This window comes from Sus scrofa, chromosome 5 (genome assembly GCF_000003025.6).
Source record: "Sus scrofa isolate TJ Tabasco breed Duroc chromosome 5, Sscrofa11.1, whole genome shotgun sequence".
NCBI classification, from domain to species: domain Eukaryota; kingdom Metazoa; phylum Chordata; class Mammalia; order Artiodactyla; family Suidae; genus Sus; species Sus scrofa.
The window spans coordinates 5,871,608-5,897,463 of record NC_010447.5 but is presented as its reverse complement, the minus strand read 5'-3'; the positions used below and the strand labels follow the sequence as shown (position 1 = coordinate 5,897,463).

At 46.2% G+C, this 25,856-nt stretch overlaps 1 protein-coding gene across 8 annotated transcripts in view; it reads right to left on the bottom strand.

Moving 5' to 3' along the window:
- The window catches only part of PACSIN2 (protein kinase C and casein kinase substrate in neurons 2), a 131,798-nt gene that overhangs the window by 87,711 nt on the left and 18,231 nt on the right, over positions 1-25,856 (bottom strand). For 4 of the 8 annotated variants that reach the window (XR_002343859.1, XR_002343861.1, XM_021091423.1 and 1 more), the window contains exon 2: positions 7,179-7,240. The exons of 3 other annotated variants lie outside the window; for them this stretch is intronic. The gene's annotated coding sequence lies outside the window, so the exon portion shown is untranslated. Of the gene's footprint in view, positions 1-7,178; positions 7,246-25,856 lie in introns of those variants that run through there. One more of the 8 variants, XR_002343862.1, reaches the window with a different exon arrangement.

Sequence of the window (25,856 nt, the reverse complement as noted above, 5' to 3'; positions counted from 1 at the left end):
GGGAGTTCCTGCTTTAGCACAGCAGGTTAAGGACCTTTTGTTGTCTCTGTGGTGGCAAGGGTTAAATTCCCCGACCCAGAGCAGTGGGTGACGGATCCAGTGTGGCTCCCAGCCGCGGCTCAGATTCAATCCCTGCCCCAGGAACTTCCGAATGCCATCGGTTCGGCAGAAAAAAGAAAAACAAAACATGACCACAAAGCCCTTTTGCTGGGGTATTTTCTTCCACAGAGAAAGCATAAATACCTGAGTTCTAACAAAGTAAGCTGTCTAGCTTTCCTTGCTGTCAGCTAGCATGACGGAAAACTTTGCGCCAGGCCCCACTTAGGGCTCTTGGTTATGGGAGGGACAATCAGAGCAAGGTTTAAGAGTCTCATTCTCTCTCTCTCTCTTTTTTTTTTTAATAAATCCTACAAACATAGGCTACTCAATAAATATTTATATAGTGCTTACTTTATTTATTGTTAATCATGAAAATAATCCTCTAAGGCTAAGTACTGGTAACCTCGTCCATTTTCCAGGTGAGATAACTCAAGTACAGAGACATTCTGTGACTTGCCTGCATCCCGGAGCCGGTCCATGGGTCACGGGTAGGGTGAGGGTGGTAGTGGTGTAGGACTTGAACCCCAGGCAGTCAGCCTCCAGAGTCCAACTGCTAACCACTACACCACACTACCTCTCCACCTCGGCTTCCCTGAAGGATCAGAACTGGGTCTTGGATACAGCTGTTGTTTAATAAAAATTTTACATGAACTGAAATAAGGATGCAGAAAGCAATGGGACTACGAAGGAATGAGGTCAGCTTCAGGCACTTTCTCTCTCCCAGGGACCTCAGCCTCACCTCACACCTTGTCAGTGGATTCCTGGCAAGGAGGCGAGCTCTCCTGCCCCTCTGAGCTCTCCCATCCTGGGGCAGGGGTGCAGCCCCTTGAGGTGGCGCTGGGACAGAAACACTGCTCCAGAGAAACCCACGTGCTAATTTCTAGCATGTGTGCCTAAACTGGTATTTCCAGTTCCAGTCTGGTTTTTGTCACCAGACAAAATGGTTTTGAAACCATTGGGCATTCATTCAACAAACAACAGTGCCAGGCACAGCGCTTAGGGCCTCAGGGGCCCATGACTGAAAAGCCGTGGTCTCTGCCCTGCATTGCTCACAGAGTATGGGCAGGGCAGAAGTGCAAATAAATTTAAATGGCATGAGCTGACAAATGTTAGAAACAACATGCCCCGAGGGACAGGAGCATGGACCCCAGGTGGGAAGGCTTTAAGAAGCAGGGGACCCAAGTGGGCTCTCCAAGAGCTTGCTACTGACCTACTCAAACCATGTGGGAAAAAATTCAGAAGCTCAGAGTCCTTTAGCAAATTAGCTAAAGGCTACCAGCGTCATCCGTTACTTGGTACCGATCGCTGAGTATGTGCCCACCAGCAGGGGGATCTGAGCAAAGAGTAACTTGGCATAACTCACAGATGGCAGGACAACATCTGACCAGGCTACCTCTTCTCCCTGACAGCTGTTACATGACTGTCGCCTGGTGAAAACGGCTGCCTTTACTGGGCTCTTTTGAAAGATTCTGTAAGGTTGGTACTCCTAGCCCTGTTTTACAGAAAGGAAACCACCACAGAGAAGTTAAGCAACCTGCCCAAGGTCACCCAGCTAATAAGGGCAGAATGGGGATTCAAACTGAGGTTCACCTGATACTTCAAAGCCCGTCCTCTTTCTACAACACTCTTCTGCCTCCCAGGGAACTAGAGCTGTGAGGAAAATGAGAATATTTAGCAATGGGTCATATGGAGAAAGAATAAAATTTCTATGATGTCAAATTTCCCCCATTCTTCTACTAGTCCGTCCTTGCTCTAATACCATACTAAAGAAAAAAAAAAAAAAAGCCTTATTGAGATATAATTCACACACCATACAATTCATCCATTTAATGTGTACAATTTAATGGCTTATACCCAGTCAATTTTAGGACATTTCATCGCTTCAAAAAGAAACCCCATACTCTTTAGCTATCATCCCTCTCCCTGGCCCCCATGCTTCTCCCAGCCCTAAGTAACCAGTGCCTCTTAAAAGGTGATTCTTAAAGAAGTTACGGGCACATGGCACACAACAATTGGGGTTGTTAACACAAAAGGGCAGTTCTGTGCTTCATGCCTCCCAACTGGGCTAAAGCTAAGAGCTGAGCCAGGACAGAGCAAGGCAACAGCCAGACAACTCAGAGGGAGAGGCTGGAGCGAGAGAAGGGGGTACCTGGCAGCCCCACACTAGATGAGCTCTGCAGTCTGCATGTCTCTGAACTCAGCAAGCCCTAACTGCAGAGCCAAGCAGTCTAGCACCAGCAGGCACAGTGGAAGTCATCCAAAGCCCAGAAGGGCCTTTCTGATCACAACCTTAAACCATTGGGAATATGTGCTCACCCTCCCCACCACCTCCCCATCTCCCCATCTCCAGAAAGGCAAGTACAAGATTGTATCAGTTGCCACAAGCTGGGGATAATAAGAATAGCATTGTTCTGAGAAACGAAACTAAAGGACTAAAAAGACTCAAGGCTCTGATGAAAAGGTAACTGCCCAAACTCAGTTTGTCTCCTTGCTCTTCCTCTCAGCTTTCTTGCAAGTGCTGCGGAAAGGTGGGGGAGAGGGAATACAAAAAGACCACGTGTAAATTCCTGCAGAGCCCTGATTCTCTGAAACGCTTCTCGGACAGGACATCAAAAACACACTGTGCAGCATGGACACACAATGGAAAACTACCTGGCACTTAAAAGGCATGACCTGCTGATAGAGGTATGGTGAGGGAGTCACAGAAACATCCTAATGAGCAAAAGAAGACAAAGGTATATACCGTGTGTCTCGTATTTCCATGAAATTCTAAACGAGGCCAGACCAATCTAGGATGACAGATCAATGCGTGCCTGGGGGCTGGCTGCACAGGGGCACAAGGAACTTTCTGAAGTGATGGAAGTGTTCTGTGTCTTCATCAGGACAGTGGGCACATGCATATCCACTTGTCAAAGCCCCTAAATGAGGGCATTCAGTTACATGTAAACTAGTGTCTCAATAAAGAGAAAAGGAAGGGGGAGGAAGTGGAGGGGGAAAAGACAGAAGAAGAAAAAGAGGCAAGGAGGCCTCTGCAGAACTTGAAAAAATAGAACTTTCTCCTGCTCCCAGCATCTGCCTCTGCAGTACAACAGCGACTGACATTCCCCAAAAATTATGCTGCGAGGTGCCTCTAATCCAAAGACTAAACAAAATAAGTTCTGTACAATGTTAGCACTAAGTGTATTTTATTAGGTCTCAACTCTTAGAATAACTGATCCTCTAACATACACAAGTGATTCTGATGAGCCCGAATGGTCCACATTCTAACCAGGTTAGCTCAGTTCTCCCCATCATCACCGCAGTGCCAATGCCAATCAGTGACTTAGACATGGCAGCTCTCAGTGGCAGGTGTCAGTGTGGCAGGTGTCTGACAGTCAGCAAACAAGTAAAATCTTATACGATAATTACAGGCATTAACTTTTCTTTTTCTTCTTCAAATGATAAGTAAATCTTAAATTCAAGAAACCTATCATCGTCACGAATAGGTTACGCAAAATACGTTCTGATTTGTTTTGGTTTTGGTTTTTGGTTGGGGAGAGGGTAGCAGCTATGTTCAAATCCTACTTGTTAGCTTTTCACATTTTTTCATGAAACAGATATAAATAGAGCCATCTTATCTTACCTTTACTCTTCCCACATATGGATATAAAAAGGAATAAACCAAGCCAAATTTCTAACATTCTCTATCAAAGAAGGTGCCAGGACAAGCTGAGTGAAGTACCAGTTCTATCTTTGGCAAAGTAAAAAAAAAAAAGAAAAAAAAAAAAAAAGTTGAAACCTTTTACATAAGCTTCTTTTCTTGCTGGCACTTGTCCAAAGCTAAAAAAGAAAAAAAAAAAAAGGAAAAAAAAAAGAAAGAAAGAAGATATAAAACCACACTAATTAAAACAAAAAGCCCAATTAAGAAAAACTTCAAGGCACCAATGAGATAGGAAAAATACACATTACTTTCTTTTCTTATGCATTTTATAAAATGCCAGCATGAGAAGCAACACCTAGACTTGTAACACATCTCAGTGGTTAAGATGTTATGGAGCTCCCCCAATTACCCCCCAGCCCTGGGAACAGCTCAAGGCTTCTTTGGGTAACACACCTAAGGAAGAAGGTCTGAATTCAAAAAAGAGTGGTGAGCAGGAGTTCCTATGTGGCTCAGTGGTTAACAAACTTGACTAGCATCCAGGAGGATGCAGGTTCCATCCCTGGCCTCGCTTAGTGGGTTAAGCATCTGGCATTGCCGTGAATTGTGGCGTAGGCTGGCGGCTACAGCTCCGATTGGACCTCTAGCCTGGGAAGCTCCACATGCCCTGAAAAAAAGAAAAAAAAAGAGTGGTGAGCAGGGTTTGTGGTGAGTGGGGGGGGTGTTTTTCAGGAATAAAGTTAGAGATATGCTGTGTTAATGTTTTATTAGAGCTTTCTTGGTATGATTTTTTTCCCCTCATTTATTTATATGTACCCTCTCTCTGCTAGACCCTGGAAGTCACAAGCCAAATAATTCAGCACACTTTGCCTTAAGCAGCTTAGAGTTTAGTAGAGCAGACTGACAAGCGCCCAGGACCACACAGTGTGACAAGTACTGCGTAACAGACCTAAGCAGGAGCTGAGAAGGTCGGGGCCAGGAAGAGACGCCCCAGGAGAAACGGCCCTGAGCTGGGTCAGGTAAGAAGGGGCTGGGTCGCTCTGCGCCTCTGGCTATGGCTTCCTCTTCCCTGGGGGAGAGGGCAGAGCACCAAAGCCCCCAGCTTCAGTGACCAGCACCCTTCGTTAAAGGCAGAAGCGCCCAACACAAGGCTGCCAACTTTATTGTGCCAATTAAGGATATTAAAAAAAAAAAGAAAAACCCTACCACTTCACATTATTCCATTTCAAAGGCATTTTAATAGTTTTTTTTAAAGTATTTTAACACTAAAAACCAGGTCATACGACTTCAGAATAAAAGAAAAGTATCCTTAGCTTTGTAAAGAGGAATTATACTGTTGATATTTTGGTGGCGTAGCAATAAAAACGCCACCATAAACTTGTGTTTGGGAAATCTGCAAGTGGAGGATAAAACCAGGGGCTGTCTTACGACAGTTTATACACATCTACCAGGACCTTTACACTCACTGATAACCCCGCAAGGTGGGAGGACTGTCCATGTTTTCAGACGAGGAAACGACGGCCCAGGGGACGGCGTGCCCACGGTCACACAGCAGGGGCAGCACGTGTGAGTGGAACTGCTACACTTGGTTCCAACAGCAGAACCCGCCCTGAGCCCCAAGACAGTGGAGTAGGAGAGAGCCAGGTGATCCCAGGACGTGTCAGACCACACAGCTACTCTGCAGTCATTGCTCTGCGGATGGCAAAGGAAGAATTCAGTTCTTGTACATTTTACCTATTTGTTTATTTATTTGTTTGTTTATTTATTTATTTTCGGTAGTCCCAAACAACCAACTCAAATCCTGCATGAAGCCGGCAGGAGTACGATGTTCCAAGCAACCCAGAATGTGACCAGCACCTTCACCTTTCTCCTCCCTTTTGGACCTACGCTAGGGAAGACGGAAGAGATCAAGGAACAGGAAAACATCTGAACCCTTGCTCAAGATTCTCAATACTATACTTCCGTTCGGCATGTAATAAGGATGTAATAAAGTGTTTAGTAAATGAATGAATCTAAAGCTTGTAGGCATTATTGCGTATTATATAAACTTGATGGAAAAGATAGGGTCTCAAACCTCTACAAGCTTCCATTCTCAGTCTGAAATAGGATTATAAACATAATACCAACTACAAACAGAAGTGTATCTTGTTTTACAAACTACATTTTCCTTCCACTTTGTCCGTTTAAAATTGAAGTCTACTGTAGCAAACAATCTTTCAACACAATGTCCCCAGTCATACTCTGACACGGGTCGAGATCTTGCCAGGTAAGGATACAGGGCAGGTAACCATCAGAGGCCCGTCCCTGATAGGGCTCCCCACAGACTTATGAGGGAACCGCAGGGCTGAATGGGGCCAGGCAACAGAGAGGGGCACAGGAGAGCAGATGCGGGACCTTGGCAAGTTTCTAAGCTTCCTGTTCCTCTATCTGCAACATTTGAAAAAAAGCCTCAGGACTTGGGGAGATTAAGCAAGATGAGGTGCACAAAGTGTGTTCTTAAGTGATCATCTCTCCATGACAGAACTGGAAACTCCAGAGGATGCTGATCACAACTAAAGTCAGTGAAGGCTCAAAGGGGCCCCTCCAGGGCAGGGCTAAAACAGGAGGCACATCCTTAGGCGGTCAGAGCCTAAGCTTAACCCCCAGGAAACTCAGAGAGCTGGCAATCAGTAAATGTCAGAAAATCTGTGAATTAATGCCATAGCAATTCAAATGGAAACAAATCCACAAGGACCATAAAAAACAAAGCATAGACATGGACAGCTGGTTCAGAAGATTTCATGAAGGAAGATAAAGTGCGAGGACCTTGCCAAGAGGCCACCTGGGCTGAGCACCTGAGAGGGCCAAGTGCAGCACAGTCGTGGACACTCTGCAAGCATCCCGGCAGGAGTCACAGGGAGAAAGGAAGCTACTCAGCCTGGCACGGGTTGCTTTGCACTTGTGACAGGTGACCCATCTTAAGATGAAGGACATGTATCCCCCACATGTATCAATGTGAAAATAAGCTAAAGATGGACAGGTTACAAAACAGTTTAAATAGTACGATCCCATTTTGTTTTTAAAAATCACATGTTGTCTGTGAATCTAATAATCTTGAGAAGTGTGCATCAAGGTGCTGACAGTGATTTTTTTTTCCTTTGAAAGTCTGTATTTGTATTTTACAAAGTCCATGTATTGATTTTACAACAAAGGAAAAAATGAGAGCCTTTATGAGTCTTTAAACCCAGATAGATGATGCCAAGGCAGAGTTCAAAAGGGCTGTAGAGAGCCCCACTGCTGCACAGGGGGTTCAGGACCACAACACCCTGAAGTCCTCTGCAAACCAACAGATGTGGGGAGGTCATCAAAGGCAAACCCCAGGCTGCAGGGCTTTCCTAAAATCCCCCATTCTGGATAAACCCAGGAATAAGTTGCTATTGACCAAAGCCTGCCTTTCCCATACCTCGTCCTCCAGAGGGGGGCGCGCCGCCTCCTGAGCTGGCTTCACCAACGGTACAATGTTTCCTGGGGGAAAGAGAAGGGACGTGATTCCTTAGCGCTCCACACAATTTACTCCATAAAGTCTGAGACTTTGCAAACCAATTCTGCAAAGAAACACAAGTTCCAAGAAGAGGTAAGACCCCCGCCCCCTCCGCCCCAGCTGTGTTCAAAAACAGCAGGTGCTGGCCCGGCCTCAGATCAGCGACCTCATCCATAGCATGGAGGTTCTTTAAAAGTTCACACCACATGAATTACTTCCATGCAGAGGCAGGTCTAAGGAAGACATTCCAGTGTACGAGCAAGTCTTAGCTACTGGATAAACAGAACCGAACACGGGGCCCCATCCCCAGTGCCGTCCACACGCAGGCAAGGAGACCAGGCTCTCACCAGCAGACAGCCCCTCCCTGTTAGAGGACAGAGATCCCAATGCCCCTGCCCCACAGACCTGGTGACCACCAAACCCAGAGAATTAACATGCCCACACAAGCTGTCATAAAGGCCTGCAACAGGTAAGAAGAGCCAGGTCTACACAGCAGGCGTAGGGCTGGGGGTCATGCTATAAAGTCACCAGTCAGTACTGACTTCTGGAGCCAAGATCTTCTTGAAATGGGACACCCCAAGGTGTGCTTATTATACTTTGTGACAGCATCCACTCTTGTAACTCACAGCTCAGTGACTGGGTCTTACTGAGCGAACACAGAGTGAGTTTACCCAGATCCTGGGTCCCTTTGTGCTTGTTGCTCAGTAGGCCCATCACAATCCATTCATAATCCCCCACCTCTAAGAAAGTGTCCTGGGGAGTTCCCATCGTGGCACAGCAGTTAACGAATCCGACTAGGAACCATGAGGTTTCGGGTTCGGTCCCTGCCCTTGCTCAGTGGGTTAATGATCCGGCGTTGCCGTGAGCTGTGGTGTAGGTTGCAGATGCGGCTCGGATCCCGCGTTGCTGTGGCTCTGGCGTAGGCCAGTGGCTACAGCTCCGATTAGACCCCTAGCCTGGGAACCTCCACATGCCACAGAAGCGGCCCAAAGAAATAGCAAAAAGACAAAAAAAAAGAAAGAAAAGAAAGAAAGTGTCCTGGGGTTCAGGAGAAGGGACTGAGATCTTCAAATGGAATCGTTGTTTCTCTACCACATCCACTCACAATCTGTAAAGTCAAAATACTACACCATACAAGAAATAGGCTGCAATTCAAATTCACTAGATTCAAATGTTCTTCCCAATAAATCACTGTGACAATAAATGGTAAGGATTTTCTTTCTATTCCAAAAATATATTCCAGGAGTTCCCATCGTGGTGCAATGGTTAACGAATCCGACTAGGAACCATGAGGTTTCGGGTTTGATCCCTGGCCTTGCTCAGTGGGTTAAGGATCCAGTGTTGCCGTGAGCTGTAGCGTAGGTCGCCGATGCGGCTCAGATCCAGCATTGCTGCGGCTGTGGGCATAGGCCCCGTGGCTACAGCTCTGATTCGACCCCTAGCCTGGGAACCTCCATATGCCGTGGGAGGGGCTCTAGAAAAGGCAAAAAGACAAAAAAAAAAAAAAAAACACAAAAACATATTCCAACTGATTTATAACATCATTTTAATTGAAATTATTTTCTGGTGGCAAACCTATTATTTTTCTTCTTCAAAGAAGTTAATAAAAAGAAAAAAGATGTTAAGAAATATTATTACATAGTTAATAGCACCACCACTTAAGTTTTTCTTCCTATCAAGGCCTGGGGCCCAAACCAAGATGTTTAAGATGAGTAACAGCCGGAACACCATGGCAACAATCCACATCATAACACCTACACTAGCAAAACAATCTGGGACTCATTATATACGTAGACTGGAAATGTTTTTCTCTCTCTTTTTTTTTTTTTTTTTACAGAAAATATCAAATATATTAAAAGGTAGAAAGACTAGAAAAATGACCCCTAGTTTCAACACACTGGCCAATCTTGTTTCAGCTGTGATTCTGAAAATCGTTAAATGCTCGCAGAAACTCAGATGTGTCTTTACATGACCTGGCAGGTCCCCAGCACATGGCCTCACGCAGGGAAGAGGCACAAAGCAAGTAGAGCAGAGTCCTGGCCTGGAAGGACTAGCAACCCAGGGGGACTAGAGCCGCATAAAACATCTACAAAATCAAGGAACAAAAATACCAGGCCTGCGAGGCGAAGCCTGGCAGTGCTAACTGTCCTCCCTGATAGGATGCAATGAGGTCAGCATTCACCTCTGCATATTCGTCCCCAAAACTCATAAATCCAGTCTAATAATGTGAAAAACACTGAGCAAACCCAAACTAAGGACCTTTCCACAAAGTATCTGACCATCACTCTTCAATCGAGGTCATGAAAAATAAGGAAAGACAGAAGCTGTCACAGATCAAGGAGACAGGGGAGACGTGATGACGAAGTTGCAATGAGATGTCCTGGACTGGATCCTGGAGCAGACCGAGTCTCAGCAGGAAAACCAGGGAACTCCAAGTGAGGTCTGTGGTTTACTTAATAACACTGTGCCAATGTTAATCTCCTAATTTTGTCAAATGCGCCCAGGTTAGGTAAGTTGTTAACAGCAGGGAAAACTGGGTGAAAGGTATATGGTGATTCTCTGTAATATATCTGCAACTTTATTGTATATCTAAAATTTTTCAAAAATAAAAAGTTTATTGCAGAAATGATAATATAAAAATTGGAACTGGCTAATGAATATTAATTCTTCTTCACAAGAAGAAGTCAGTGACAACGAAGCTTTCATTTTAAAATTCAGCTCAGAAAGAAGAAACCTCAAGAAATAAAACAACTTGTTAAAGGGTCTCAAAGAAAGTAAGCACCTTGAAATGAAGGCAGGGCCCCTGTAAGCTAAAGGCCACACCAGGTGACCAGTGGCAGCACGATGGACGTGCTACCACGGCAAGGAACTGTGCGGACAGCCAGAAGTGGCTCTGAGGCTGCCCGCCTAGTTTCCCCCTCCACCGAGAGCAGGGCTGTGCCAGTCTCCCTGTACCCCCGCAGCTGCCCAGCCTCTCCCCGTCCTCTCCCCTTCGGCCCACCCGCACAGCACCTCTCTTCACTCACGCAGCAATTCCTGAGGAGCTGGAGCACAACTCTAAGCTGAAAGCAATGAAAGTCGGAGGTGTTACAACCCACTATATGGTAATTCATTTTTTAAAAAGTTTATATGTATCCAGGGAAAAGATGAACTGTACACCAGGAGACCCGAAGCTGTGGTTCTGAACAAGGAAGGGACAGAAGCAGCAGCAGCAATAGAATGCCACCTCTGGTCTTTCTGACCTGGAGATCACGATGCTGAGCCTGCTAGTGCTCACTCGTGCTTTTATTTTATTTTATTTTATTTTTTAGGGCCACACCCGCAGCGTTATGGAGGTTCCCAGGCTAGAGGTCGAATTGGAACTACAGCTGCCGGCCTACACTACAGCCACAGCAACGCCAGATCCCCAGATCTGAGCCACGTATTCGACCAATACCACAGCTCACGGCAACACCAGATCCTTAACCCACTGAGCGAGGCCAGGGATCAAACTCACAACCCCATGGTTCCTAGTCGGATTTGTTTCCACTGCACCACGACGGGAACTCCTAGCTCATGATTTTGAACAGCTTTGCATGTGTTTCCTTAAAACACCACCATTCTACATCTGAAACTGGACACAATCCTAGAAACAAAAGTGCAGATCTGGATTTTCAAACTGTGACTAGCACGTGGGGATTTCATTCACTCTCAACTGGATTTAAGATGACCCTTATGACTGGGGGCAATGCAAAAGCCAGCCCCTGGGACAGAGCAACTGGATGTCTGCCTCCACGCTGCAGTCAACATGTCTTGTACATGTATGTCAGCCTAAAGAAGAATTCATGTAAAATAATCCAAAATGCTCTGTAACAAAATTAATGAAAGACAAAGACAGAAAACCCAACACTGACATTTTTAAAATAATCCAAAAAAATAAAAAAAGAAGAAGACAAGTCATTTCCACCAAGACACAGCAGGTTAAGAATTCAGTGTTGTCTCCGAGGAGGCGCAGGTTCAATCCCCAACCCAGCACAGTGGTTAAGGATCTGGTGTTGCCACAGCTGTAACAGGTCACAGCCACAGCTTGGTATTCGATCCCTGGCCTAGGAACTTCCACATGCCATAGGTGCGGCTGAAAAAGAAAGACAAGAAAAGGCAAGACAAGAAAAGGACCACGACAACCTAAAAAAGCTGTGCTTGTTCTTCACAACACCAGTTTAAAAATGAACAGCATCTGCCATCTTCTCATCCATGAGGCAATCCACCCTGAGCAACGTCATCATTTCTGCTTACCGGGCAAGTGAAGAGCGTCTTGCAAAATGCACATCGAAACTTCCCCAGTGCTCTGAATTACGCAACTAGGAATCTGTACGGCATTGTCACTGCTCAACAGCCCTCCACAAAGGCTTCATCTCTTAAGGTCACGTTAAGAAAGAAGCTACATATGCTCTTTCCATTCATTTTTAAAAACGTTTTATTAAACTAGAAGCTTTCCACATACACCTCGTACTTTGCACATTTGTCAGGTGCAGAGCTCCTGGCCAAGCTTTCAGGCCACGTGCTTATGCTGTGGCAGGTTTGACAAGCCCCACACGAGGACCAGGCACAGCCCCCTTCCCCAGATACCCAGCAGGGTGGGTGCTCCCCTCTGAGCTGTGGAGGAAGCAGGCTGCTGAACTCCATCCAACCTTAGGCCTGTGCCTGTCTCCCTCTCCCTTCGCTCTCATGCTTCACTGCCCTGTTTTCCTTGGCATATAGGACAGGGCTTAGCACCTAGGGGCATAGCATATGCCAAAATAGGAAAAGAAAAAAAAAAAAAAAAAAAAAAAAAAGTCCATGAGAGAAATGGCAGCCTCACCCCTGGGCATGCACAGCTCAGGTGTGAACACCAAGCCTCAGGAATAGAAATGCACCCTCAACTCGCAGCCTAGAACAAATTCCAGCTCACAAACTACCAGCTGTGGAATCACAAGTTGATTTCACTCTGAGCCTCAGTTTCTCCAACCAGCGCCTGGCGCTTCCTGTCTTTTTCTCTCTCCACCCCACCTGGAGCAAGCATATCAGCTCTATAGCCCCAGCTGACCTTTGAGAAGGCTGTGCCAAAGCACAGACCATAGGTCTAGCTATGCCACACGGTACCCACCATACCTGCTCCAAAGGTGGTGTTCTGGTCACATTCTGATTCTCTCACATAACGCTCTCATAGGTTTGAAACTGAGTTTAAATTATTAATTCTCTCAAACTCAACACCCATGCTCAGTTATTAGAATGTCTTAAGCCTCCACCATATGCTCACCACAAACTTAAGTGCTTTCTGGGGATACAGAGACCTTCAGACAAAGGCCACTCTTGTGGTTTACTCATCAGGAAGATAAAACTCCAATAATTCTATTAAAAGGCAGGATGGAGGAAGCAAGGGCTGCCTCTTCTTGTGCATGGTACCCTGGCCAGGTAGAGGCTTGGGAAGCAGACCCACAGGCTGGGGTGGGGGGCATTGAATGGGGAACTGGTACTGAGTGAGGACAGAGATTCAGTCTGGGAAGATGAAGAAGTTCTGCAGATGGAGGGTGGTGGATGCACAGCAACGTGAATGTATTTATAATGCCACAAAACAGTACACTCAAAACTGGGCAAACGAATGTTAATGGCAAACAGGAGCCTTTCTCAGCTGGCACTAAACAGCTGAAACAGTCCTAACTGGCAGCTAGTTTTCCACAGAGCCCTAGTTATGTAGGTCCCTGATGGGGGGCGGGGGGGGGCATCTTTATAACTAAGTTTAGGAAGCAAAAGAAAAAATTGGTCAAAATGGTAAATTTTATGTTATGTATACTTCACCACATACACCAAAATTTTTGTTTTAGAAAAGAAGAGACAAACCCACACATATTTCTAGACTTCCTGAGTGACAGAGGTAGAGTCCCAAGGCACAGGAAGGCCACTCAGTAGTGATGCTGGCTCAATGGACCATCTACTCAGGAGAAAAGAAAACTGGATTTTAACCTCACCTCAGTCTCAAAAGCAGTTAGAAATCAACTCCAGAAAGACTAAGGGTTAATATAAAAAGCAAGACCTTAAAATTGTTTTTAAAAAAGCAAAACAAAAAAAAAACCCGGAAGAATTATCTTTATGACCTCAAGGCAGAGAAGAATTTCCTTTAAAATGTCCTTTAAAATATCCTTTAAAATAGCTATATGGTATTGCCACAAGCTGCAGCGTAGGTGTTGCTGTGGCTGTGGCACAGGCCTGCAGCTGCAGCTCCGATTCGACCCCTAGCCATATGCCATAGGCACAGCCATAAAAAGAAAAAAAAATTTAATTTAAAAAATAAAATAAGAGTTCTCGTCATGGCACAGTGGAAACAAATCCAACTAGGAACCATGAGGTTGCAGGTTCAATCTCTGGCCTCACCCAGTGGATTAAGGATCCGGCGTTGCCGTGAGCTGTGGTGTAGGCTGCAGTCATGGCTCAGATCCCGCATTGCTGTGGTTCTGGTGTAGGCCAGTGGCTATAGCTCCGATCGGACCCCTAGCCTGGGAACCTCCATATGCCACAGGAGCAGCCCTAAAAAGACAAAAGACAAAACCAAAATAAAATAAAATACATATCATAAAGAAAAGATTAATATAATCAACTACACTGAAATTTTAAATGTTTAACATAAGACAACATAATGAAAGTGAAAAGACGTGCACAAAGTAGGAGACAATTCCTGTACCTCATATAACCAATAAATTGGTACACAGAACGTATAAAGAACCAATACGAATCAGTAAGAAAAATACAGACAACCCAAGAGGAAAATGGGAAAAAACCTAATCAGACATGTCACCAAAGAGAACCTGGGAATTATTTATGCTCGTACGGAAAGAGGCTCACCCCCTCAATAAGCAGGTAAGTTCAAGCCAGAATGAGATAACATCTGACATCCACTCGCCGGGTACAATTAAGAAGCGTGACAATTAGCTGGGAGGGCCAGGCATGGACAATGGGAACTTCCAAATCCTCCACGTCAGAGAGGAGCGTGAACTGGCACACCACTTGGGGGAGGCATTTCTGCACGCTGAGCACACCCAGGAGGCAGGAAGTCTACTCCTAAGTAAACCTTAGAGAAATGAGTGCACCAGGAGACCTGCACAAAGAAGGTTCATAGCCCAGTACTCTTACTGGGAAAAAAAATGGAAGTTGTGGTCTATGCCTGCGACGGTTAGTTTTATGTGTCAGGAAATGCCCAGATAGCTCACCAATCATTATTCCAGGTATTTCTGCAAGGGTGTTTTCAGGTAAAATTAACATTTTCATTGGTAAAGTAGACTGCCCTCCACAGTACTGGTGAGCCCCAATCCAATCAGTTGAAGGCCTGGATAGAACCACAAAAACCAACCCTTCCCAAGTAGGAGGGAGATCTCCACCTGCCAGCCTTCAGTCTTCATCTACACCATCAACTCTCCTGGGTCCCTAGGCTGCCGGCCTTTGCAGGGAACTGGAACTGCACTATGGGCCCAGATGGAGCTCAAACCTGCTGGCCCCTTATGCAGATTTGGGCTTGCTGGTCTCCGTAATCACGTGAGCCACTTCCTCAAAGTAAATCTCTTTCTGTATTTACATAGATCCTATTGGTTCTGTTTCTCTGGAAAATCCTAATATAATACACAAAATGGAATATGATTCAAAAGTAAAAATGAAATTTGCAGATTACTTGATTCCCTTTTATAAAGCTCATAAAGAAAACCCGAATATATTATTTATAGGTACATATATAGGTGTGTAAGTGTTCTCTTTAAAAAAGCAAGAGAATGATCAAACACCCTGGAATAACTTCACCCCTGGCAGGAAGCCCCCACTACAAGCTTCCCTGTGGTGCACAGTGGTTTCAAGCTGGGATGCTGATTTTCAAGGTTTTTATAATTATGTTTGAAAACTTACATACCCATCACCCATTGTTTATATGAATTTAAGTTGTCTAATAAAAGATTTCTAAACTAGAGATAAATAAGAAAAGTGCTGGAGTTCCCGTCGTGGCTCAGTGGTTAACAAATCCGACTAGGAACCATGAGGATGTGGGTTCGATCCCTGGCCTTGCTCAGTGGGTTAAGGATCTGGCGTTGCCGTGAGCTGTGGTGTAGGCCAAAGATGCGGCTCAGATCCCACATTGCTGTGGCTGTGGTGTAGGCGTTGCCGTGAGCTGTGGGGTAGGTTGCAGATGCAGCTCAGATCCTGTGTTGCTGTGGCTCTGACGTAGGCTGGTGGCTACAGCTCCAACTGGACCCCTAGCCTGGGAACTTCCCTATGCTGCGGGAATAGCCCAAGAAGTGGCAAAAAGACAAAAAAAGAAAAGAAAAATGCCATAAGACAAAAGGAAAAAAAACCCACAGGTATTCAACAAATGCCATGCTAAAATCAGACCAATGGTGAAATCCACCTCTCCCACCAAGGCTTTCCAGGCCAGTCTGAAGGTCCAATTAGACCTGAAGCCCTCCAGGGTTCTGGGCATTCAGGCTTTCCCTCCCTTCTCATTTTGAGAACACTGGTCCACTTATTTTGCATGCGGAAGAGGAAGGTTAGAAATTATGACTGAGCTAATGCCTCACAAAGAGACTATAGAACCATGGGCACCTACCAAGTTAACCCATCTACTGCTGACCTTTGGGGATCTAGATGTCACACCTGGTTCCCAGTGCTCCTACTACTACAACAAAACTGCTCCCCTGGTCATTTTGAGGTGGCTTGTTATTTTTACAATCCTCTTCCCCACTCAACCCCAGGAATTTATTCCTGATTCCTCCAGGGCCACACACACCTGCAGTGGTGAAAGGCCAGTGGAAAGTGCAGGCCTTAGGGACAGGTGGTCACATGCTTGAGACAGAGCAGAAGAGAAACACAGGGCCAGTTCAGGCTGGACAGACACTGCCACAGGGCCACCTCTGGCCCCTCCCCCATGAGCCTGTCAAGTCCACAGAATTATCTGGGGATTCACAGATGTGGGGAAAGAGTGCTGTACACAGGCCTCCCTGTCATGCCTGGAGCTTAATGAAATGGCCACCTGATGTGCTTGCTACTGGGTCCTGGTAAACATTTCTGTACTCCTTCTATGAGCATTTTTCTGAGATTTTTATTACAGTTAGCTGCAGTTTGGGGATCTAGATGCCTTTCAAACACCTGCTAATATAAGCAAGTAAGTCTTCTTTTTCTGTAATGAATGGTGTGCATGACATTAATGAGCGCTTACTATGCTCTAACCACTTGACACGTATCATCCCATCTAGGCCCGATAGCAACTCTACACAATGGTGCTCTTCCTTGTCCTGCTAATCTTACAGCAGAGGAGACAAGCTCAGGGAGACTAAACAGCTTGGCCAAAGTCAGAGTTGTAGATGGGAGGACACACCACTGCTCCAAGCCCTGGGCCAGGACTTCCTCCAGCTGACGCAACTCCTCATGTGAGGCTATCGCAGTATTTCTGGAGTAAACCGTACTTGGTCATGAATAAATGACCTTTTAATACACCTCTGTATTCAAGTTACTATTTTATTTAGAAATGCTGCAGATACATATAAGCTTATATATAACATACATAGGAAAACTGGTCTGTAGTTTTCTCTAGTGGCTGGAACTGCAGACAGGAAACCCAAACCCTGTAAAGAGAAAGACGTATTTGACTACATAAAAATCCTTAAATTTCATGGAAAAGACCTCTAAACAAAGTAAAAACAAATTACAAAAACAATAGCCAGGGGGACATATATGCAATACAGATAACAAAGAATTTATAGCCCAATATACAAAAAGCTCCTAAAACCTGAAAAGAAAAACAACTCAGGGAGTTCCTTGGTAGCCCAGTGGCATAGGACTTGGCACTTTCACCACTGCAGCCCAGGTTCAGTCCCTGGTCTAGGACCTGAGATCCTACATCAAGCCACTGCGTACTGTAGGCAATAAATTAAAAAAAAAAAAAATTCAAAGCAAAGGGATGAGGGAAGACAAAATACATGGATTCATACTTTATAGGAGACATACTAATGACCAATGAACATGTGAAGTGATGCTCAACTTTACTAGTACTCAGGAAAATAGAAATTAAAATAACAATGGGATATGATTTTTACCCATCAGATTAGCAAAAAAAAACATTATTATTGGTAGAAATGCCCAGAAAAGAGTGTCCTCATACACTGCTGTTGCAAGTATGTCCTACAAAAAGGCTGAAGCAATTGGCTCTGGCCTAACTACCAGACACTTCGGTCCTGGAGAGATACCCCGAGCACAGCACTCATTCACACGCTGAATGACCTGCCACACGCAGAGCACTCAGTTAGATCTCTGTTCTCAGAGAGCTTAAAATCAGAAGTATGAAAGCTACAGGGAACTGAAAAGAGCAAGCTGCCGCATGATGCCTACAGTACTCTTCCTTTTATTAAAACACACACTGATGTTAGTGACAGCCGGGAGGAAGTGGTGGAGGCTCAGCTACATTGAAGCGGTCAACGCTGGTTTTTCTCAGAGGCTTGGGGCTGGAGGTTTATTAGCATCTTGCTGTGTATACATCTTTTTGTTTCACTTGGCATGAGCATATAGTAACAAATGCAATAACCTGTAACCCTGAGACATCTAATAAAGGATATTGCAAACAGCTTTTGTTGTACACAACAAAGAAGAGCACAAGGTCCACGTCGAGTTGGCAGGAGAGCCGAGAGTCCACCCTCTGTCCGGCTGACTGACCGCAAAGCTGGGCTCTTCACTCCTCACTCGAGTTCACCCACCCACCCAGGCCAGAACTCAGGAAGGCTGCTGTGCTCACACGGACACTAAGTTTCAGGAGGCAGTCTGGCAACACTTCTTGAACTGTAAGAACTGCCTATTTCTTGAGCTCCTGTGGATGATGTGCTTTTTAATCTCTAGAAGCTGAGGTGGATACAAAAGATAATACAAAAGCCTGTTTGCCATGTGGCTGCATCTTGGCCCTTGGTTAATGCGTTATCCATCTCCTGGGCTCTCTACACAGCATTTCCCCATAGGCTGCTCCTTGCCCAGCACCCATTCCTCCTGCTTCCGGCTACGGCATTCCAACTGGGCTCCGGAGAGCCCCCGCCCCTTGGAAGCAATCGTCCCTCCCCGGGCTCCTCTGCAGGTTCCGGGTGAGGCTGTGAGGCCACCCCGCCAACGTCTCCCAAGGAAGTGCTCTCACGCTCAGGTTCGTTTAGGACCACAGACCCGTGACGCACACCCAGAGTCCTGACAGAGACGAACACCATCCCTCCTGACCAACCCCTACAGCAGGGGGACTGGGGCTCTGTCACTTAGGAGAGCTAGAGTGGGCCTCTACAGAAGTCCTCTGAGACACAGAAAGCTCGAGATCACTTCAATGTTCTTACCCCTGCCCAAGGCCCAGTGACAGTTACATCTGTTTATACCTCTGCTGACAGGAAAAAAACATTCAACCAATGACAGAAAGAAATGAATGGCCCAGGTCCAATGCTTGCTTCTCCCTGAATGCCCTGGCCCCTTCCACTGGGAGTGCATGCTCTCTCCGAAGGCATCTACCTTTTTTTTTTTTTTGGCTTTTTTTTAGGGCCACTCCCACGGCATATGGAGGTTCCCAGGCTAGGGGTCTAATTGGAGCTGTAGCTGCCAGCCTACACCACAGCCACAGCAACGCCAGATCTGGGCCGCATCTGCAACCTACACCACAGCTCACGGCAAACGCCGGATCATTAACCCACTGAGCAAGGCCAGGGATCGAACCCTCAACTTCATGGATCCTAGTCGGATTCGTTAACCACTGAGCCACAACGAGAACTCCAAGAATCATTTTTTTAAAGTACATAGTTTAGGAATTTTATTTCTAACTTAAAAAAAATTACAGGAGTTCCCATCGTTCCTTTAGCAGTAACAAATATGACTAGTATCCATGAGGACGAGGGTTCGATCCTTGGCCTCACTCAGTGGGTTAAGGATCTGGCATTGCCGTGAGCTGTGGTGTAGGTCACAGACACGGCTCGGATCCTGTGTTGCCGTGAGTGTGGTGTAGGTTGCAGACGCGGCTCAGATCCTGCGTTGCTGTGGCTCTGGCGTAGGCTGGTGGCTACGGCTCCGATTCGACCCCTAGCCTGGGAACCTCCATATGCCGTGTGAGTGGCCCAAGAAATGGCAAAAAGACAAAAAAATAAAAAATTTAAAAAAGGATTCTTACTTTATCCAGTTTCTTCAGTTAGCTGACTGCTGCCCATCCCAGTCCCATGAACAAACGCTGAGTGACCACGGCCAGATGTCATGCCAAGTCCTGAGGACAACAGTGCCTCACAGAAAATAAACTAGTATATAAAGTCCAGCTGAAGGAGCTATGCCCAGGCTATAAGGCACTGCACTTAGCACGACATTGAAAACATTCTTCCCTGCCATCAGTGACAACAGAACAGCTATCTAATTGGCTTAAAGACCAGGACAAATTAATAAAAGTACCTAATCCAGAATTCTCAATTTCCAATCTAAAAGAAAAGGCCCCAGGCTTCCCTGAAGGTACTCTGATGTAGCTATGCTAACCCAATAAAACTCTGTTCCCACCTGGCATGCATCTGCCTGCCCACACTGAGCCTGGAGGTGATGTGAAAACCCAACTGCCAGGGACAAAAGCAGGATGTCTGTGAGCTTTTGCGCCTGACTCAAGACAGCTACTTAGCCACACCTGATGCAAAGATGGTTCCAAGTGGAAGAAATACTCCCTTTATTTGGTGGTACAGGGTATCTGGGAATAAGGAGGAAAGCAAACCAGAAGGAAACTGAAATAAGCTTCTCCTACCTCACCTGTGCCAAAAGGTTGCAGAGCTTCGACCTGGCTGGCCTGGGGAAGGGCCTCCCCATTGGGAGACACCTGTCTCCTCCCCTTGGCTCATCAACAATGCCACCACTTCAGTAACGACGTCAAGTCAAGCCACTGTGGCCAACGACTCCGAGAGACACAAGTGCTTGCCCCAAAACAGCGAGGCCCGAGAAGAGGTGGGAAATCAGAAGTGGGGCCAACACTGAATTCTCCTTGTTCTAAATTAAACGCCAGACGTGGATATACACTGGCTTGTTTGTTCTGTTTAGTAACCAAAGGTCAGGAAATCTGGATGCTTCCTTTCAAACCTGAAATCAGCAAGTGCGCAAGGATGATGTGACCAGAGGAAGACCCTTTCCTCCAGCTGCACACCTCTCAGGACAGGAGGTTCACCCTCAGAGAGGGGCGGGCTGCTTCTGACGGGCTCCACACTGTGCCCACTAGAGCTGGCAGATGGGCGTGCTTGGCTTCCCTTCCCTCCGCACCTAGACCCAGTTCCAGGGCTCGGCAGGGTTACCCTTCACTGACCAGCACCCCCATCTGACCACACACACCAGCCCTCAAGCCAACATCTCAGAAGAGCCCGCCTGGTTTTGAAACACTCGCTAATATAAAGAGAACACAAAGAACAGCCTCCACCTCCATCCCACACCTCAAACGCACACTCACACCTCTGTCATGCAGCCTCAGGTCGTTCTGACTTTCGCCTCTACCCTGCATCGTATTCTGAAAGAAGGGGTCAAGTCTGAAAAAGACCGTGAAATTTGACAAGTGCCCTGCACGTAGAAATCTCTAAGTAAATCCACCTTCTCACCCTAGATTCCACAGCTTTATCTCCTCCTGGAGCCACTCCACCCACCTCCATCCCCAGCGCCTTCCCCTCACTGACTGCAGGATTGATGTCCATTACGGGTTCATGTAGAGTCACCAGGCACCTGTCTTCACCCCTACACCACCAGCACGAAGGACACATCAAGGTCGTTTTTTGTTTTTTTGCTTTTGTTTCTTCGTTTTGGTCTTTTTAGAGCCATACCCGCAGCATATGGAAGTTCCCAGGCTAGGGGTTGAATTGAAGCTGTAACCGCTGGCCTATTCTACAGCCACAGCAACACAGGATCCAAGCTGCATCTTCAGCCTACCCCACAGCCCATGGCAATGCTGGGTCCTTAACCCACTGAGCAAGGCCAGGGATTGAACCTGTGTCCTCATGGATGCTAGTCAGATTCGTTTCCAATAAGCCATGCCGAGAACTCCACATCAAGGTCATCTTGACTGACATGCTGCAAATGTGCAGAGACAGGAAGCGTGAGCTTTAATTTCAAAATCAATACTTCCCTTGCTCTCCATAGCCTGGGTCAAGAAACCTCAAGTTGATTTCCCTTTCCCCAGAATTAATACAGAAAAAACAAGCATTAGACAGGGAGAAACACGATCTCAGTGTGTGTTGCTTCCATCCCTCCACTAGACGGTTACCATCACACAAGCAGGGGCCTGTCTCCTTTCCTCTCGCCTCAGAACAGGGCCAGGCCCTGCAAGACCCCACGACCACGTGGGGTAAAGGAGCAGTTGGGGTGCAAGATGCAAGATGCGATGGGATGGAGCTGGTCTGGTGGTAGTGTGGCTGGAAAGGGGAGAGGGGTACCAAGGTCATTCTTTTTAATTTCATTTAACCGGATTAATGCTGCCCTTGATTTACGGTTGTGGATGTTCCAGTTGGGTGGCCACTGCTCCTTCCTAAACAGATAGGATGTCTGCCAGACTTACTGGCCACTTCCGTGGTCCAGCTTTGGGGCTAAACAGAAGCATCGCTTTGTTTAGTTTGGATCGCTTTTCCTTTTCCATTGAGCAAGTTTTCTTTTGCTAGCTATCACTGCCTCTCACGTTTCCAAGTGGAGCTCCTGGTCTTCCTTTTCATGTTTCTCCCTCGTCTAATGCAGCTACGGCTCAGATTCAATCCCTGGCCCAGGAACTTCCATATGCTGCAGGTGCGGCTATAAAAAAAATTTTTCTAATGAAATATTGGAGTTCCCTGGTGGCTTAGCAGGTAAGGATCCAGCATTGTCACTGCTGTGGCTCAGGTTTGACCCTAGCCCAATAACTTCCATGTGCCGCAGGTGTGGCCAAGAAAGAAAGAAACATTATCTTCCATTATGTTCTACCTCAAGAAATTGGATATAGATGGTATGAGAAAAAGAATGTACACACACGTGTGACCAGGTCACTGTGCTGTACAGCAGAAATCGATACAACACTGTAAATCAACTATAAAAAAAAAAAAACCAAAAACCCTATGAGGGAAAAAAAGAAATATTGATATATGCTACAATATGGATGAATCCCAAAATAATTTTTCTGAATGAAAGAAGCCAGGCTAAAAAAGGTATACACTCTATGATTCCACTTACATAAAATTCTAGAAAATGCAAACTAATCTACAGGGACAGAAAGCAGACCAAAGCTTCCTGGGAGTAGTAAGCAGGTGGAAGGTGCTATAAAGTAGCTCAGGGAAACTTCTGTGGGTGACAGATATGTTCATTATCTAGATTGTGGTGATGGTTTGATGGGTGTGTTCATACGTGAGAACTTAAACAGTATACTTTACATATGTGAAACGTACTGTTAGTTATACTCAATAAAACTCTTTAAAATTCTGGAGAATTAATGTAAGGTTATTAACTTTATATTGTCAACTAAGAATACTCTTAAAACTACCAGCTCATGTCACCAATACCAAAAGAAAAAGACATTTTAAAACTAAAAAGTACAGGAGTTCCTGTTGTGGCACAGTGGAAACGAATCCGACTAGGAACCATGAGGTTGCAGGTTCAATCCCTGGCCTCGCTCAATGGGTTAAGGATCCGGCGTTGCCGTGAGCTATGGTGCAGGTCGCAGATGTGGCTCGGATCCTGCGTTGCTCTGGCTCTGTTATAGGCTGGCAGCTACACCTCCAATTGAACCTCTAGCCTGGGAACCTCCAGCGAGGCTCTGAAAAGACAAAAGACCAAAAAAACAAAAAACAAAAAAAAATAAAAGATACAAAGGTGGAGTTCCCATCGTGGCGCAGTGGTTAACGAATCCGACTAGGAACCATGAGGTTGTGGGTTCGGTCCCTGCCCTTGCTCAGTGGGTTAACGATCCGGCGTTGCCGTGAGCTGTGGTGTAGGTTGCAGACGCGGCTCGGATCCCGCGTTGCTGTGGCTCTGGCGTAGGCTGGTGGCTACAGCTCCGATTCAACCCCTAGCCTGGGAACCTCCATATGCTGCGGGAGCGGCCCAAGAAATACCAACAATAACAACAACAACAACAAAAGACAAAAAAAAAAAAAAAAAAAAAAAGATACAAAGGTAACAATCTTATACTAAAAGAAAGCCCTTCCCAAGAAAAGGTAGTTGCTCACCTTAACATATAAAATCTACACTGTCCTTATTTTTTCCACGTTGGTGAAAACACTGTTTCAGGGGGAGTTCCCATCTCGGCTCAGCGGTTAACGAATCTGACTAGAAACCATGAGGTTGCAGGTTCCATCCCTGGCCTTGCTCAGGGGGTTAAGGATCCAGCATTGCCATGAGCTGTGGTGTAGGTCGCAGACTCAGCTCGGATCCTGAGTTGCTGTGGCTCTGGTGTAGGCCGGCGGCTACAGCTCCCCTTAGACCCCTAGCCTGGGAACCTCCATATGCCGGGGGAGCAGCCCTAGGGGAAAAAAAAGGCAAAAAGACAAAAAAAAAAAACAACAGTGTTTCAGACCAGCTCCAGTTCAGGACATGCTGAAGGCGCCACACTCCTCAGGCGGTCCCCATGCTGGTGTCCACCTCCAACCTGGCAGTTACTTGAGCAGCACTCCAGCTCTAGCAGCAACAGGAGAGTCATGTGTACTGTGGGACACTATGGCTAGGACACCATGTCCCTCCCCTCCAGGAGGACAAGGTCATAAGAAGAATGCGCCCTGAAAGGTTCCTGAAGCCGTTGCTGATGCTGAAGTGGATTGACTTGTTTCTAGAGAGCTATTCATCCCCAAAGCAGAGTATTTGTGCTTTGCTGCAAGGAAAAGTTTTATATGACAATGTCAAAGCTGTTCACTGGGACCCTTTCAGGCCAAAGTCATGGATAAAGTAGAAATAAAATATGAGCTCTAAAAAAAGACCACGATATGGAGTGGAATCCTTCTGATACTGTGCCAGAATGCTAACAAAATCCAAAATACCTCAATCAGCCCAGCCCTAGAAGGAGACTTTGGGTAAAATGGTGCAATGCAAGGGCCCTCCTCCAGTGTGGCTGGTTTAATACCAAGAACAGCCGGGCAGGGAACAGGCCTGCTGTTGGACCCACTTCCCAAGCTTTGGCTGTTAGACACCTCCAAGCTCTGCAGGGTGCCACGAGCAGCAGAGATGGCATGGGACAAGCATATTCGATAAATAAGCAGAGACTTTGTTACACAATGAATCCAGAGCAGTGCCCTGCACCACAAAGACCCCACCCCCGCCCCACCCCCGCCCCGCCCCGTACCCTTATGGGAACACCCCAGCCTGCACATCCAAGCTCCAGCTATATACACACACTCCCTGCACACAGCCACCGTGGCCACCTCTCTGCCAGGGGTATGTGTGCATGACAGCACAGTCTACCCTCAGAAGGACACAGCCAGGGAAGAGGCCCAAACAAGTCTCACAATTGGGCTAGGGATTACTGGGACAGGGAATTCCAGGGCCTCTGTCCCCAGGCATGGTCTAGAAGGGGAAGCCAGGGAAAGAAGCCACAACAGCTGCCTTCTCCAACCCACCCTGCTCAGAAATCTTATGTTTCTCTCTTGTCAACCACCCCATTCCACGCAATCCCCAATCTCCATCTTACTGGGCTTCAAACCTAGACTCCTCCGACCCTGCCTTACCCTTTAGACTGGAAACTCCATTTAGAAACCTCCTGATGCTCTCAGGACTTGACTTCCTTGGTCACATAACAAAAGGACCACTTCCCCCTCCCAGCCTCGAGGCTTCTCCAGACCCAACTGTGCCCAGGAAGAATGGCTGGACACTGCAACATTTAATGAGCATGGAGCCAGACCCAGAGACCGTCTGGTCCTCCAGGACGTGAGATGGCTAGAGAGAAATGTCACCCCTGCATTTAGTCATGTTTAGAATAACTCCAAAGGTGCCGTTTTGTGTTTGACATGAAGTTGCAGCAAGCCTTAGAAGGAAACAGAGATATAAAGTTATTAAATATAAATATTTAAAGAACAGCAGCTGTTAATGCCAGGGGGATGGCAGCGTGCATCTTCCAGTCAGAATAATGATTCCGTTATGGCAAGGGCTGAATCAAGATCACAAATACTGTTTCATTCCACCCTCTGCAGAGGATACAAAGTTTTTTTTAAAGCAATTTTTCGGGAAGTTACTCTGTTCACTGAGTAGTACCTTAAAAATTAAAACTAGAAAACATATGTCTGGTGTGGAAAATAGGGAGTGCATACAAACCTCCTCAGCCAAGTACTAAATAATGTGCACTTCAAATGCCACTTGCGAAGCTGGAATTGGGACTGAGGGTGGAATTATGCAATTTTGTTAACAAATATATGTATTTGGTAACTTCAAGTGTCTATAATGTCTACCACATAGAGGCCTGAAAGCATGTGCCACTCATGTTTCTCATCCTTGAGCAAGGCAATTTGATGTGACAGTCAGGTAAAAATTAAATTTCTGACTGCGAAAGGAACCCGTCAGAGAATGGACATGTCCGTGACAAAATGGTCACACTTGATGTTTTTTGTGGCCATTTCTGATGATGTCCTCAGGCCTGGCTTGCTGAACTCC